The sequence below is a fragment of the Lissotriton vulgaris genome, chromosome 1_1 (genome assembly GCF_964263255.1).
Source record: "Lissotriton vulgaris chromosome 1_1, aLisVul1.2, whole genome shotgun sequence".
In the NCBI taxonomy this organism is placed as follows: domain Eukaryota; kingdom Metazoa; phylum Chordata; class Amphibia; order Caudata; family Salamandridae; genus Lissotriton; species Lissotriton vulgaris.
Window position 1 is genome coordinate 1,559,171,650 of NC_141685.1, and position 15,953 is coordinate 1,559,187,602.

Genomic DNA, 15,953 nt, shown 5'->3' on the forward strand with positions numbered 1-15,953 from the left:
ACGGGAACATCAGCGTTCAGAAACTCCTTCATCCATGCAGCAACGAGCTTAGTGCCAGCTGAACGCCCCCTCATGACACAAAACGGAATCATACCAGTCACACCATTTTCAGTAGTTCTGTAGGCCCAAACCAAGTCATTAACCAAACCTCTCACATCCATCCTAGAAGAAATCGCCATCTGAATGGCACCTTTAACCATCCGGTTCGCCCTCTCGACTATACCGTTTCCCTGGGGGTTGTAAAGTGAGGTCCTCGAGTGTGCAATACCGCACTTTCCTAAGAAATTGGCCATCTCCAGGGAGGTAAGTTGCGTCCCATTATCAGTAATAATCCTAGTAGGAAAGCCTTCCTCTCTAAAGATTTCACACAACACAGCAATGGTGCTGTTCGTAGTGATCTCCTTCATGAATTTAACCACTAACCACTTGGAAGAAACATCAACTACCACCAACCCAAATCTCATATCTTGACTCAACTGGTAGAACGGGCCAATGAAATCAAGACATATGGTGTGCCATGGACACCCTGGGTCTGCTATTGAGCCACAACCAGTATGACTACCGACCTTAAGCCTTTTCTCACTTTCCATGCAGTCAGTACATTTTTCCATTCCAGGGCCACCAAAAATTCTCCCTGATTCTCCTCTTAGTGAGGGACTGTCCTAGGTGACCCTCATGGGCTAACTTAAATAGGGTAAACCTCACCTCCTGTGGAGGAATGAATTTATCTTCCATTAAAATCATGAAACCATCTTTATCCAAGACAGACAATTGTTCCAAAACCTTCAAATAAGGACGAAGTGCAGGAGATAAGCAACTCTCTCTCCTTGGACCCTTCACAATCAGGTCTTTCACCTCACTCAACACCACATCCTTAGCCATGGAGGTATTCCACAAACTCCTACTAATTGCCCCAGCACACATATCTACCACTTCATCCACAGCAGCCACAGAGCCCTCTGAATTGAGAGATTCCACTCCTAACTTGTCCACCATCTCCCAAGGTAGTGGAAGTCTAGAGAGCCCATCCGCTTGGCAGTTCCTCCAACCCGGAATATACTCAACAGTGTACAAATACTCTTGGATCCTAGCAGCGAGTCTAGCTAACCTGGCAGAACCCTTGCCAGCCCCACCAGGTGAAAGGATTTTGACTAAGGGTTTGTGATCTGTCAATAACGTAAATTTAAACCCCCACAAGTACATTCTATAATACTCACAACCCCATGCTGCAGCTAGGGCTTCCCGCTCGATTATAGAGTAGTTCCTCTCAGCCGTTGTGAGTGTCCTTGAAGCAAAAGCTACAGTCTTGAGTCCAGATTCGTGCACTTGAGCCAAAACCGCACCAACCCCCACAGCACTCGCGTCCACTGTCAAGACTGACTTACGGTTCGTGTCAAACGGTGTTAAGATGCCTGCCTCACAAATTTCAACCTTGATTTTTTTAAAACATTCCTCTTGTTCCACACCTCACACGAACTTGCATCCATTCCTCAACAACACCTTGATCTTTTCGGTTTTCTCTGCAAAATCTCTTACAAACTTAGCATAGTATTCAATGAGGCCGAGAAAAGACCTCAACTGATCTTTGTCACACGGAGCTGGTGCATTCCTAATGGAGTCCAATAAGTCCCTCTTGGGTTTTACCCCGTCAACAGACAGAGTATACCCAAGGTATTCAACCTCCTCCACCGCAAATTTACATTTCTCTTTCTTAAGAGTCAATCCTGCTTGTTCCATCCTCTCCAAAACAGTTTTCAAAATCACATTGTGTTCTTCAACAGTCTCTCCAAATATCAGAACATCGTCTTGAAAATACACCACGTTGTTCACACCCTTCAGTACAGCCCCCATCATTCTTTGAAATACCCCAGCTGCAGAGGCAAGTCCGAAAGGCATTCGTGTAAATTGGTATATCCCCTCAGTTGTTATGAACGCGGTCAATGCCTTGGAGTCTTGATGTAATTTTATTTGGTGATAGGCGCTGCGGAGGTCCAACTTAGAAAAGTACTTTCCCCCTTTTAGTGATAGAACCATCCTCGTCGCCATGTGTTGTAAATGAAGTTGAGAGACATATAAAAGGCTTAATGGGTATTTATTAAGCACCACAGAGAATAACTGGTGTTCCCATCAGAAAGCAGGGAGCTAACTGACTGAGCAGAACACAGTGGGAGATGACATCAGGGAAAATAGAATGTAGGACTTAAAGAGGTACAGTAAAACATAAGTGCAGAGAATACAACACTGTTCTATTAGCGTTAGACGAAGAAAAGGGCTTCAATTTGGTGGAGTGGCCCTAATTGTGGGCGCTGCTACACAAATTGGGGATAGGCCCACAATTCCTGGCATGGGTGCAACTGTTATGCAATTACCCATTCGGTAGGATCAAGGCAAATGAGGTCTTCTCTGGAGAGTTCCCACTCGGCAGGGGCACCCTGCAGGGGTGCCCCTTTCCCTACACGCTGGCCATAGAGCCCCTGGCCTGCTAGTTATGAAAGGATCCCCTGATATGGGTGCTACACTGGGATGGGGAATGGGAGAATGTAGTATCTCTGTTTACAGACAATATTCTTCTATTCCTGGCTGATTCAGACTATTCATTCAGCAGGGAACTGCAGATTGGGAGTGTTTGGCTCCTACTTGGGGATTTGCATCAAGTGACTCAAATAAATCATATTTCCATTGATGGAGGGCAGCACAAAACAGGGTTGGAACTATGCCCCAAGGTGGGAACCATATCTGGGAATCTTTATAATAAGGGATCCGGACCAGGTCTTCCGGGGAGACCTGGACACAGTTCTGGACTCGCACAGATCTGATGTGGCTTGCTGAGGCAAGCTCCCAATCTCCTTGATGGGCAGAGCGGCCTAGTTGCTGTATACCCTGTTTGAGGTCCCTAATAGCTTCTTTTAGGTGGTGGCCATTGAAACACACACCTTGTTGTGGGAGGACGTGCCACCATATATTGCCATTACCACCCTCATGAGAAAACCCCTGGAGGGGGGCATTGCCCTCTGAAACTTGAAATTATAATACTGGGGGACACAACTACAGGTGGTCACTGACTGAGCCTTTTCCTCACAGCAGGCGCCTTCTGTAATGACAGGCAGATGGACAATGGACCCAAGGGGTACATGAGCAGGCTCTACGGAAATCGGGGAATGACAGCCCTCCCGACTGCAACAGTGGTGGTGGTCAAGACTTGGAATAAGACGACTCAGACCTTGGGTTTGTAGATGAAATTGACAATGGAGATCCTGTTGTGAGACTCCGACCTGCTACAGGGTCTGTTCACAATGGAGGGCTGCAAAAAATGGGATCAGCTGAGCATTTCTAAGGTGGGGGACATTTGGAGAGGAATGGAAATTATCCCATTCTCCGAACTACAGGAGCAATATGAGTTGATGGTGGCCAATATCTCAGATATCAGCAATTGCGCTACCTCCTACGACCCCACTGGGAGTTGATACAGGAGGCCCCTGATGAAAAGCCCCTCAAGTACAGACTACCAGGGGCTTACTTGGCCAGTCATGCCATGTCTCGGTTCAAAAGCCAGCCTCCTCTGGACAAACTCTGGGGCAAATGGGAGCAAGACCTGAGCAGGGTAGAAGACAAGGACTAGGAGACGGCTTGCTGATATCCACGGGAAGTGGCCATCAGTGCAGGCTTTAGGGTAATCCAACTAAAGATATTCTATAGAGCATACTGCACCAGAGCCAGGCTGTTCCGCATGGGACGGGTTGACTAAGATCTTTGCTAAAGGGGGTGCAGACAGTGGGCACCCTGGTCCACACACTCTGGGGGTGGATGCCCCAAGATCCAGAACTACAGGAGAAAAATAGGCAACAGGCTGCCAGCAGTCTTGGAGGTCATCTTTGAACTCACCCCACAGGTGATTACTCTGAGCATCTGGGGGGAACAAGCATTGGACCATTACACACTCCTATTTTGTAATGTGGCCAGAGGAGACGTAATCACAATGTGGCAATAGCACGGTACCCAATTAGTCCACACCTGGGAAAGGGTGCTGGACTGTTGCATGAGGGCTCAAAAACTGGTCTACCATGCTAGGGGCTGCCTGTGGAAGATTGAGAAAGTTTGGGGACCACATGGGGCAGCAGGGGACATGCAGTGCTGAAATAGGCCTAAAGTGGAGGGGCCCCAGGAAGGGAGGTGGACATAGGGATGGAGACTCGACTGTAGGAAGCTACTCGATAGCAGCAGAGTTGGGAAAGAGCTAATCCATTGATCGCCGATACATGGCTGCACCGACTGTGATGATGGTTGGGGGGACCGGTGTGCCTCACTCTTTGTTACTTGCTTTATGTCTCATGAATCAACTCAATAAAAAGAAGTTTTAAAACAAAATGTGTCTCAGGCCTGCCATTGCATCCCGTGTGTGCAGTTCTAAACTGCATTCAACCTCACAAAATAAACCTTTTGCCAGGCCCAAATTGTTCCTTTTAATACATATAAGCCACCCCTAGGTTAGGCCCAGGACAGACCAGACGGCAGGGTAAAATGAATTTAAAAAATAGTACATGATATTTTAAGTTGTACATGTTCTGGTAGTAAAAAAGCTGTTGTATTCGTTGTACACTACTGCAAGGCCTGCCTCTGCCATTGGATACAATTGGAGTAACCTTATTACACGTAATAAGCTGTGATTTCCAAATGAAGCAGGTGACCAGTTCATGTTTGGCATCTTTGGAATAGTAATGACAAATCCTCTCTTATGGTAAAGTTGGATTTTAAATTACAATTATCAAAATGCTACTTTTAGAAAGTTGGCATCTTCCTGCCCTAGCCATTTAGTGCCTGTAGCCTGTGCCTAAGTCACATGACAGGGTGTAACTGACAGTTGGACTTTGTGTATTCCTCCTAAACAGCTACACATAATAGCGAGCTTAGGTGTGCCTGGATGGGCCATTACCGGCAGGAAAGTAGGGCGGAGTAGGGCACAGCCCTACTTACACTACTTAAGCTTGAATAGACTGTGTCCTGCCTCCTCACAAAGGGCTGCATACCTCCCTGTAATTAGTCTGAAACCAGGAAAAGGTAGGCAGGATGCCTGGGGACTTCAAAGGAAAACGTCTAGAAGCTTCCCCCACTTGGTAGAATAGGGTATGAATATTGGACCTCAGACACTATGTCTCCAGTACACATCTAGACCTGTGGATAATCTTCCAGGAAGAAGGGCTGCTGTGCTGCTGGAAGGACTATCCCTCTGCTGGACTCCAGCTCCGAAGGAGTGTGTGCCCTGTTGTGCTGATCTGCTGCCTCCTGCCCTCTTATCTGGATAAGAAGGACAGGACCTACACCTGTTGAACCCAGGACCCCAAATTGACTCCAAGGGCTAGTTGGCTGGCCTCCTGACTACACCCTCAGGGACAGAAGGCTCAAACAACCTTGAAACTAGCACCTGGTATCTACCATCTGTGAGTCTTACCTTGGCAAGTGGTGCTACCCTAGTCCTGGACCCTTGGAAATGGGTCTGAAGGTCCTCTGCCAGTTCATCTATAGACCCAACAGAACCAATGTATCTCCTCTGCTGTGTGGCGCAAAGTGCAAACCAGAGCAGAACCCCTACATCGCCTCAGCTGCGAGGGTTCACCCAAAGCTAAGGACTCCGTAGCAGCCTCGCAGCCCGCGTCATAGCCGATGCCTGTGTATAGCTTTCCTGATGCAAGCCTTTACATTGCAACATTTCTTGCCGACAGCAGACTCAATGATGATGCAGGTTCTCATATCGCAGCCTCACAGCTCTTTGGAACTGACTGTGCGACACATCCCTAACACCGGACTTCGCATTGCAGGCCCTCCTCGACAGAATCCTCTACGACCATGCAGGACTTCACAACACAGCTCCTCAGAACTGACATATCCTCAGTGCGGGACCTCGCAATGCTCCACAACCAGAATCTAAGATACTCTGTTAAGCAGGACTAACTGGGTCCCTGTAGCTGGCTCCCACTCCATTGTGGTCGGCCTCAACTTCTAACTTTGGCCGAAGTGACCAGATATCCAAAGTTGGCACTTTGTGGTAAGGGGCGCTATTTTTTCTGAAATCTTTAAAGTGTCATATCTTCGGTTCTCCTGATTGAATGTTTGTCATTTTGATATTGTGTGATTTATAAAAAAAATAATCTGTGTTTCTAAACTGGTATGGGATCCATTTATTGTTTTCACTGTGTTACTGTTTGATGTGTTGCACACATATTTTACACATTGCCTCTGATTTAAGCCTGACTGCTCTGTGCCAATCAACCCAAGGGTTTAGCACAGGTTATTGTAGTTTTGCTTGTGACTTCACCCTGACAAGGATTGTCGTTCCTGCTTGAGTTGGGGTTCACCCTCCTTCCCCAACCAGTAACCTAATTTCTTACATGGGCTCATTGTATTGGTAGAAATTGGTCAATCTGGGAACATGTGAAGTCAATATAGTGTTAAGGTAGTCTTCTCAAGGCTACACTTTGGATTCCACTGGTCTTTTTTCTGAAATACCAAGGGTTGGTAGCATTCCCTGGGTGATGGCCAAACATTAGTCTGAATACTGCAGCATTCTTCAAAGGAAATTGTATTTTGTTAGGCATAGTTTTGACATTAAAAGGGCATTCTGAGCAAAAAAGCTTGCTGGAATCCATGCAAGCCACTCTGCCCTGGATTTCTCTGGGCCCCTAGTTATCAGAAAAACCTAGGGTTGTTAGGTTTCCCTGGATGCTAGCTAACCCCATGACTGAATACTGCAGCTATTCTGTATGGAAAATGCCATACTGCAAGTGCCCTTCATAGGGAAACACTACCCAATTTCAGGCGTTTGGTGGCTAGCACCTCAATCTATCGGATTCATTTCCAGACCACCACTATGTATTCCATGCCTAGAGTGGTCCTCCTGCTGTTTTCCTCTGCATCCTCTAGATCAGCTGCCTCCTAGTCCAGTAACGTCAGGGGTAGTACTGCCTCTCACAGGACCAATATCCCTCCGCTAAAGCTTTGTCTCTTTTTTTCCTCTTCTGTTCTGACTGGAATTCCCCAGTCTCCAACACTGTTAGGCTGAGTCTGAAGAACCTAGGATTCTAATGGAAGTTGGTGGCGGGGGTGAGCTAGGCCAGGGCCTCTTGCCTATGCAGTCTTCTTGGTTCCCTCCTAAGCTACAATCGAAATAAAATTATACATGAAGGAATGTTTTAAGGCTAAACTACCTAGTAACCTCTCAGAATTGGTAATCGGGAATGCCTTTCAGGCTATCATGCAAAGACCAATCAAAGAATTAATCTTTAAAGAAATAAAGAAAAGATTATTGTACTAAACCGTTATAAGAAGGGTTAATTGTTTAAAGGAGGACAGGGAAATTGTTCCCATAGTACTAGCCATTGAATGGTCATTTTTCGGGTTTAACTAAAAGTTCTTGTTTTCTGATAAAGACAAATATGCATTGCTGAGCCTATGTGTGAGAAAGTGGATCATTAGATGGGGTAGATCGTAGTCCACAACAAGCAGTAATGTCACTATTCTTGTTATGTCCAGTAAAAGTTTCAGTAATTTAGGCACAAGCTCAACCCCGGGCAGCTATATATATAGCTGTAGCACAGAACAGACAGGCTTAAATTAAGAAAATGTGTTACGCATTTAGCAGTACAAAACATTTAAAAACTCAAATCAATATAAATCCTACTCCAATTTATAAAAAACTGAGAATAATTGATTTAAAAAATGTCCAGCCTGAACTGCCAAGCCAGGTCCTTCCTGAATTGGAACACAACCAAGGACCAGTTTCTCCCTTGTTATGGGCTGAGCAGCTGGGTATAGCTTGGTTGCTGTGACACAATATGCACAGGACCCACATATGGGCATAGCCATCCCACTTAGGGCAGCACAATAACGTTTTCAAATCTCTCCTCAGTTTAGCAGCAGCCAGTAGGTGGGGGTCATTCCTGCCCCCCGCCCCCTACCCTGAAGGAATAAAAGTTCCAAGGGTAACCCTACCCACTTTTGCAGCAGTTCCTGTGTGCCCTGCTGCAACAATCCCACAGTGCCCCTAGCTACCTACATCCAACATGGCAGAACCTTTCTTCCACTGTACAGAGTGCCTGTGCCCACCCTAGAGTTGTGGCCAGGGAAATGAGCAAACCCTCCTCTGTGTTCACTCACAGTTGGTTTTGGAGGCAGCTCCTTTCCAACAGACAATTGTGCCTGGATGACCATAGTGACAAAGGAGGGCACAGTGTCAGGTGTTAGCTACATCTGCCTGTGACAAGGCAGGCCTCTTTGAAGTTTTTTAAGTTTTTAGGCATAGCCCAGATGGTCATCCTGTCACAGAAACAGAAAACCTCCACCTTTGTCTCAGCTGTGGGAGCGAATTCAAACCTCATCCAGTGGCCTAATCAGCTCCTGAGTGAGAGATGGAAAGTCATGCAAATAGGCTTCCAGAGGCTTTAGGCAGGGAAGAGGTGGCTTTCTAAAAGTACCTTTTGCTAAATATTTTTTACAAATGTGGCTTTGCCAGTGAATTGGGCTTGAATACAAATGTTTAAAAGTCCAAGAATAAACTTTGAAGCTGATTCCTAGGCAGAGATAACATTATTAATGTTACTATTGTGTCCCAGTGCATCCTATGGAACAACTAACCCTGCCTTAGTGAAAATAAATTGAGGCCTTAACATTAAAAAGTTATATGTTCTTCATCTTTTAAATAACATGCACCCTGCCTTATGGGCATTAATGCCTACTTAGGCGCGATTTTTTAATAGGAGGGTTTAGGCCTGCCAAAGTGTTTGGTCACCCTAGATCACAGGTTGAATTCACAATTTTAAAACTGCATAGACAAGCTACAGCTGTAGGCCTGCCGTCATGGTTGTACTGTAACTATAACAGGTGGCACAATGGGTGCTGCAATCCACTAGTAACATTTTACTTAGGCTTGGGCATATTTAGTACTAGGGAGCTATAGGTAAGGTAAATATGCCATTTAGGAGTATTGTCAATTTCGGTTTAAGGGTCGGACCATATGCAATGGGGCCTAGTGCTTCGTTTGAGCCTGTGGTTTCCGGTGCTCAGCACCGGCACTTAATTGCCAACACTGGCACTTATGACAGCTGCCACATGGTAGCGCTGTTTGTGAAATATAAAGATGAGCAGAACAACAGTTGTTTATTAGTTCAATATAAATTAAAAACAACTAATACCTGCCACTCAAGCAATTCTTATTGCTTTGGGAGTCTCAAACAGACTGAATTGTCATAAGTGTGGGAGTGGGATGGTTAGTAGTTGTGCAAGTACTGTCAGTGACAGCGTTGGCAGTGGTAATGTGTGGTTCAATTTGCAGTGGACTCCTGACAAGGACCCTGGCACCATTTCACAGAGTAAAAAAGAACAGCAGAATCAGTCCAAAAACTGGTGGTGATCCTGAAAAAAGAGGCATTTTCCTACGTTAAGCAAAAGACATTATACTTTTATAAATAGGGCATGTAAAATATTTCCATGGGAAACTAAAAACAAGTAACCCATGGATTCCAGAGACAAAAAGTGCCAGGAATGAAAACTACCAATCCTGATATTACAAGAGAACAGGCAAGCTATATAAACACCTCAAAACTAAGCAACATATGGAGAGACCACAGTAGGATTCTGAAGATACCAAAACAAGAGAATAAAGTAATTAAACCAACAAATAACCCAAAACAAGCAAATCGCTAGGCCCGCATGGCTTTACTTTCAAGTATTTTACTCCCTTTTTATCGGGCAATTTAAACTTATCACTTTCATCAAAAGAGGTTAAGTTGCAGATGCAAAGTAGACGTGAGAGAAGTGGCAGTCTCATTCGTCCTAAAGCAAGGCAAGTATTCTAAAAGATGCACATCATGTAGGTCTTGCACGTAGAAATAGTTACCACAACTACACATAAACGGTAAGACCTTACACCGTCAGGGCCTGTTGGCCTCCATTGTTGATTCCAGTCCTCACACCATTTTGTAACATTTGGAAGTGGGTCGACTGGATTTTTTCTGGCCAAACCACCGTTTCAGATTAGGCCCAAAATGTTTGAAAAGGCTTTTAGGCAGGTGCCCTATACCAGCCAAATAATAGACAGTCTACTAATGAAATTTATTTTGAGTGGGGTTACCCATTGCACCCTTTCTCCTGAGGGTGTAATGGGTGACCTTCAGAATTTGGCTCTCTGGCAATGCAAGCCAACAATCTTTGCCAGGAACATACTCATGACACTGACTAGCCTTGGGTTGTGGTGCTTAGAGTCAATATAGAGCCCAACAGGTCTAGGTATTTGTGATGGTTTAAGAGAACTTCGGTACTTGATCAGATTCGAGTCCAACTGGGCGATATCAAACATTTCTGAGCTTATGAGATCCTAAAAGGGAGTGGGACCCAACTCCTGGCTTGTTGCACCGTTCATGCAGACGTTGATGAATCCTCTTTTTGTGAAATGCCAGATGAGGTGCCTCCATGTTGGTTCTGTGTCATGTGTGCTTCTGTTGCATTTTGAACAATATTTAGGCTCTGGTACGCTGCACCCCTTCTGTTGGACAAGGTGCTCCTATCCCAGCTTTTCATGGACGTGCTTCATAACATTGTATCCTCATATAAATTCGAAGTTTGTCACTGTGCTCCATCACCAGTGCTATTTTCAAGCTAGAACAGAGCACATTCGCACACTTTGGTGTTCTCCCCATTGCAATAGTGATCTGTTTATGGCTAGAGGGTGTACACTAGACCCGGTAAAAACCTACACACTCTTCAGGGCAATCCGAATTGTTGCTTCAGGCTGAAAAATGTGCCAGGTAAATATTAATGAACATAAGAATAAATATATTATTAACCCATTATGAATATCTTTATTTTGATGAGACATGTATGTAGAAACCGTTTCAAAACTATTTTTTTCTTTAATTCTTTTCTACTTTATATAACTTAGATGAATTTTTAATTTGAAGTCACGCTTACAACTACACAAATTGACATTTTTTTTCTCTCCATATATAAAAAAAAATACTGACCTGAAATCTTGTGTAGTCCGGTTTCATCTCACCACTTGAAAAGCAGCCATTTTCATCAACTTGGCAATGCATTGTGACACTCTGGACTAACTAAGCACAGTTAAATACACAGAAGCCGGTACCTTTCGGTTAGTGATTAATCACTCAGAGATTAACAATGCCGCGGTTCTTCTAAAATCGCCTCAAAATCTAAATTTAGCAAGTTACCAACCTTAAAAAGAACGGAATTACACCTTTTACAGCGCACTAGAAGGTAATATGTTGTTTTGAGTGTGTGCTTGTGTATATGGGTGTACACATTCACTAAAGTATACTCTTTAAGAAACATTAATCAATTTACGACCGTGGTACGCTTTCTCTTTTGTTGTAAAGGTAGGGCAGTTGTTAAAATCAAGCAATAGTTACTAATCGTCTTCTGCGCACCATTTTCAGAAGATGGGCATGTTACAACTTTTAAAATTCTATTTAGGTGTTTGATTACATGAACACCTCTTAACATGGCTAAATGTTAACAGTATTCTAAACGTACACGTGTATATTTTACTTACTAGGTAATCCTTCTGCAGTCTTTCTTTAGATGCAGTAGTTGGAAATTGTTTTCGCTCAAAACAACTGTCAGCAAGATGGTTGTCCCCAAAACTTCTTGTGTGCCGCTTTCATGTCGCTCTTCATGTGTTAACAAAGGTTCAGTGATAAGGTTCTGTTTTTGGCCCATGTCCATTGATTCACTGACCAAGAGACGTGGACGGTCCATTAATCATTAATCAGATCCCCCTTTGAAACTGTCGAAACATATATCGGGAGTAAAAGTCTTCCAAATATTGGAAGACTTCAGATAGAATGAATGCATAGATCGCTAACTGAATAACGGGGGTGTTTTACAGCAAGAAGTCCTGAGTAGCATGAAACAAACGGCTGCAAAGAGAGGTTCTCCATAGGAATAAATTCACAAACTATTTGGTCAACTTTAATACCATTTTATTGGACATGTTGTGTAATCCAGCCGAGAATAATATTTCAGATAATACTACACACCTCCATTCTGCCCATAAAATCTTTTTAATACCTATACATATAATTTAAATATGGCATTTTTGCAGTACATTCGAGAAAATGTATTAGCTCAATCAAAAGATTAATCTAGCCATAGAGTCCAGATATACTCTAATCTTGTTGCTCAGTTAATTGATGCCAAGGCGTTCACTTCACTATTTCATTCTGTGGTCCAGCCTATTGGCCACACAGCAACCAGTCTGCAAGGTTCCTGAATGCCCAAAAATGGTCATATAATATCCTCCAGGCAGTGCTTAATTTGTAAAAAAAAAAAATAAGTGCCAGGGTCCTCGACAGGAGGCCACTGCTGCGTGTGCCACCCATTGCCCCTGCAAGCGCTGCCAATGACACTACCAACATAACAACTGACCATCACACAGCTGACAATTCTGACTTTTCCAGGCCCCCAAAGGTACAAGAATGGCTTGGGAGGCACGTATTACTCATTTTCAAGGTATATTGAAATAATAAACATCAGTGGTTGTGTTCTTCTCTAAATTAGACAAACATCGCCACCATGTGGCAGGCTGTCATAAGTGCCGGTGCTGACAAATATATGCCAGTGCCGAGCACTGGAAACCATCGGCTCAATTTAAACACTGCTTCCAGTATATTTCCTTTATGTTCCTATGAGTATGTTGTTGTGCTCCTGTGATCAGATTTCGCTCCGCATCAGCCATGAATAACCCCTTCTCTGCGGGGGTAATTCCCCCGCTGTGCTGGGGGGAGGGGCGCGCGCACATGCCCGCATGCTCATGACGAGCTGAGCTCGTCACAGGTGCATTGGCTCCTGTGGAACGCTCAGCACAGCGGGGAAATTCTCCCCGCACCTGAGCGTTCCATGGCCCATGACGAGCTGAGCTCGTCATGAGCACCGGAGCACCGTGCCTCATGACGAGCTCAGCTGGTCATGAGCATGGAAAAGGTTAAAGCCCTCCTCAGAACAACAGAAAGGTCTACTGCCAGTACATTCACCTTTACCAGGATGGGAGACCTACCAATGCTGGGAGGACTGAGATGCTACACACAAATCAGTTGAGGCTGGCTGCACACCGGGCACTTCTGAGCTGATTTGCCAAGTCAAAACTGCCTCGTAAAGATAAGGCATCGAACAATGCTGATATAGGGAAAAAGAGTGGAACTTAGGTTGTCTATCGTGTCATTAGAAACTAGAGGCGAAAAACGATAGAATTATAGATGGGTAACAGTGAATTACGGGTGTGTTTTCACCAAGGGGTTCTGAGTGACATGAAATAGACACCTAGAGCGATGCTCAAGTTGTCTATGATGTCACTCTGAATCCCAGAGTGAAAAACATCCCTGTAATTTGTTTTTTATGTCACAGCAGTGAATTATCAGATTTATGATCTGATGTTTACACTGAAGGCTCTCATTGAGAGCCATACATAACATTCCTGTTCCTCACAGTTACTCCTCTATAATTATATATATTATGCATGTCTCTCATAGAGAGCATCCATGGTTTAAAGCAGATTCTAAATCTGAAATCTCACTGCTATGAAATAGCATCAGTTGATCAGAAAACTCGTTACCCACTGTTGCTATGTCACAAAGGCCTTCCAGGCCAGGCTCTCTGAAAGCCTGTCTGTGTAGCGCTGTCTGTCTGCTTGAACTGAAAGCAGAAAGCACAGCTGCAGGAGGGGCAAGGAAGGCAGCAACGTTGGTGGGGGTTGGTTAAGTGTGACAGGTATTTTTTCACATTTGGGGCAGGGAAGAGATGCCATGTTATGTATGGCTTTGCCATTTCTCCTTTGCCCCGGCATAGCAGTTGGAAGTAGGGGCAGATGATTTTGGGAGCCATACATAACATAATGTTAGTGGGTGAATAGTGAATTACGGGAGTGTTTTTTCATCTCGGGGTTCTGAGTAACATCATAGATAATTTGAGCTTCACTCTTGTTGTCTGTTGATGTCACTCGGAACCCTTTGGTGAAAAAATCCCTGTTACCCATCTATAATTGTGTAGTTTATTCACAGAGGGGTTCAGAGTATTGGAGGACCTATGCAGAACATATAAAAAGTATAAAAAACATTTGGCGTTTGGTAGGCTTTGCTCTGTCTTTCTTTTCTCCTACTGCTATATTGATGTACATTGTCTGAATTTGATTTTAGAAAAATGTGTTTGCTTTGCGGCACTGCTATTTTAAAAATATTTTAAATACTTGTTGCACTGAATATTAACTTAGGTGCCAGTCAGACCACGGTGCGTTATTGCGCATATCTCAGAAAACGGGCTATCTGGCTCATTCCTGTATGGGGCAGCCATCTTGATGGTGCCGCTCTCCTTCAGTAGTACGCGGTCCAGTCCCACATTATGGCCCTTCATAAAATGGCTGGGGCCAAAAGAGCACCTAAGACAAGCTTGTCTGCGCCAGTCCGTGTCTGTCCTGGGCCAGGGGCCATAACCCCTGGACCTTATCTCTTTGCAAGAACTGTTGATGCTGCACCAAGGGCCCTCTTCCAGCTGGCATGCCATTAAGATTGGGGATGGGATACTCACTTGTAAGAGCTGTGAGTTTTGCATGACCTCCTCCATTAAACACAATGTCCACAACATAGGGATTCTGAGCGAAGCTAATGACTTTAGCCCTCATTCAAACAGGGGTCTCCATAAGACAACGCCCGCGGCCCTCAAGAGGTCTCCACTGAATTTCTTTTTTTTAATATTAATTGTCAGTCCTTCCCTAAACATCAATTATATATTTTTGAGTTTTTAGTGGATAGGCAGCTGGACGTTGTCTTCTTGACAGAGACCTGGCTCCATGAGGGCTCAGCCCCCGATATAGAAGCAGCCCTCCCACCTAATTACGCTATTACTAGAAAGGACAGGCAACACAAGATAGGTGAGGGTGTAGCAATTATCTACAAGACTACTTTTGAGTGCAAGACTGAAGACTTTACAGCTCTGGACTGCAAAGCTGTACTCTTCAGACTCGCTTTTACATCCAAATTTACATTTTCGGCATTCTGGTGTGCCGCCCGCCCCCCTAGCCCAGATGGAAAATGGTGACTCTCCTTAGCACTTGAAATGCACTGCAGGAAACCTTACACTGGAGAAACCAAATTTACTTATAAAAATGCCTTGAGTAAATACCATAGTCTTTGAAAAGCCGCCATTGCTGAGTTTTACTCCCAAAAGATTTTAAAGGCTCAAAATTGTGTTAAAACTCTCTTTAAAGTAGTGAAGAAACTATCTGGGTCCAGGAAAACCATCAACCTCTCCAGCCCTCCCCCACAGTCAATGTGAAGAACTTGCTCTCTTTTTTACGGACAAAGTTGCTAACATATACTCTCTGATGGTGAGCAAAGGATCCTCAGATGTATTGTTAGATGAAGTTGACTCAAGTAATATTAGGCAGAACAATAGGCTTCCTTGCGCAGCTAATTCCGCACATAGCATCAGCCCCCCACTTAAACTGGGTCCCCTTGGATACCACTTCTTTTAACTGCATTCTCCACTCCACCAAAACAGGTTCCCATCCTAGATCCCATGCCTCCCCATGTGTGGGGTCAGTTGGATCCTTCCATACTATCGATGGTAATAGAGCTCCTTAATACCTCTCTGAAGGTTAGGCCCCCAAAGATTTAAACATGCAATGGACCTCCCTCTCTTAAAGAAAGCGAATTCGGATGCTTCCAACCTATCCAACTTCCGCCCCATCTCTCTACTGCCCCTTTTCTCAAAAATTATGGCGAAGGATGTTAATTGCCAACTGTCCTCCTTTGTGGAACCCAGAGTTTTCTTCATCCCTCCCAACCTGAGTTCAGAGCTGGCTTCTCTACTAAATACACCCTTCTGGGGACCACAGAAAAGCCAAGGCACTGCTTGGACGAGGGTGAAACTGTGGTACTCATCCTGTTGGATCTTAG

The 15,953-nt window shown here is 44.5% G+C and overlaps 1 protein-coding gene across 2 annotated transcripts in view; it reads right to left on the reverse strand.

Annotated features, from left to right (window-relative positions):
• Positions 1-11,700, reverse strand: part of NR1H4 (nuclear receptor subfamily 1 group H member 4) — a 442,692-nt gene extending 430,992 nt beyond the window's left edge. The window contains exon 1 of one of the 2 annotated variants that reach the window (XM_086918025.1): positions 11,558-11,700. The gene's annotated coding sequence lies outside the window, so the exon portion shown is untranslated. Of the gene's footprint in view, positions 1-11,009; positions 11,052-11,557 lie in introns of those variants that run through there. The other variant, XM_086918023.1, reaches the window with a different exon arrangement.
• Between the last annotated feature and the right edge of the window lie 4,253 nt (positions 11,701-15,953).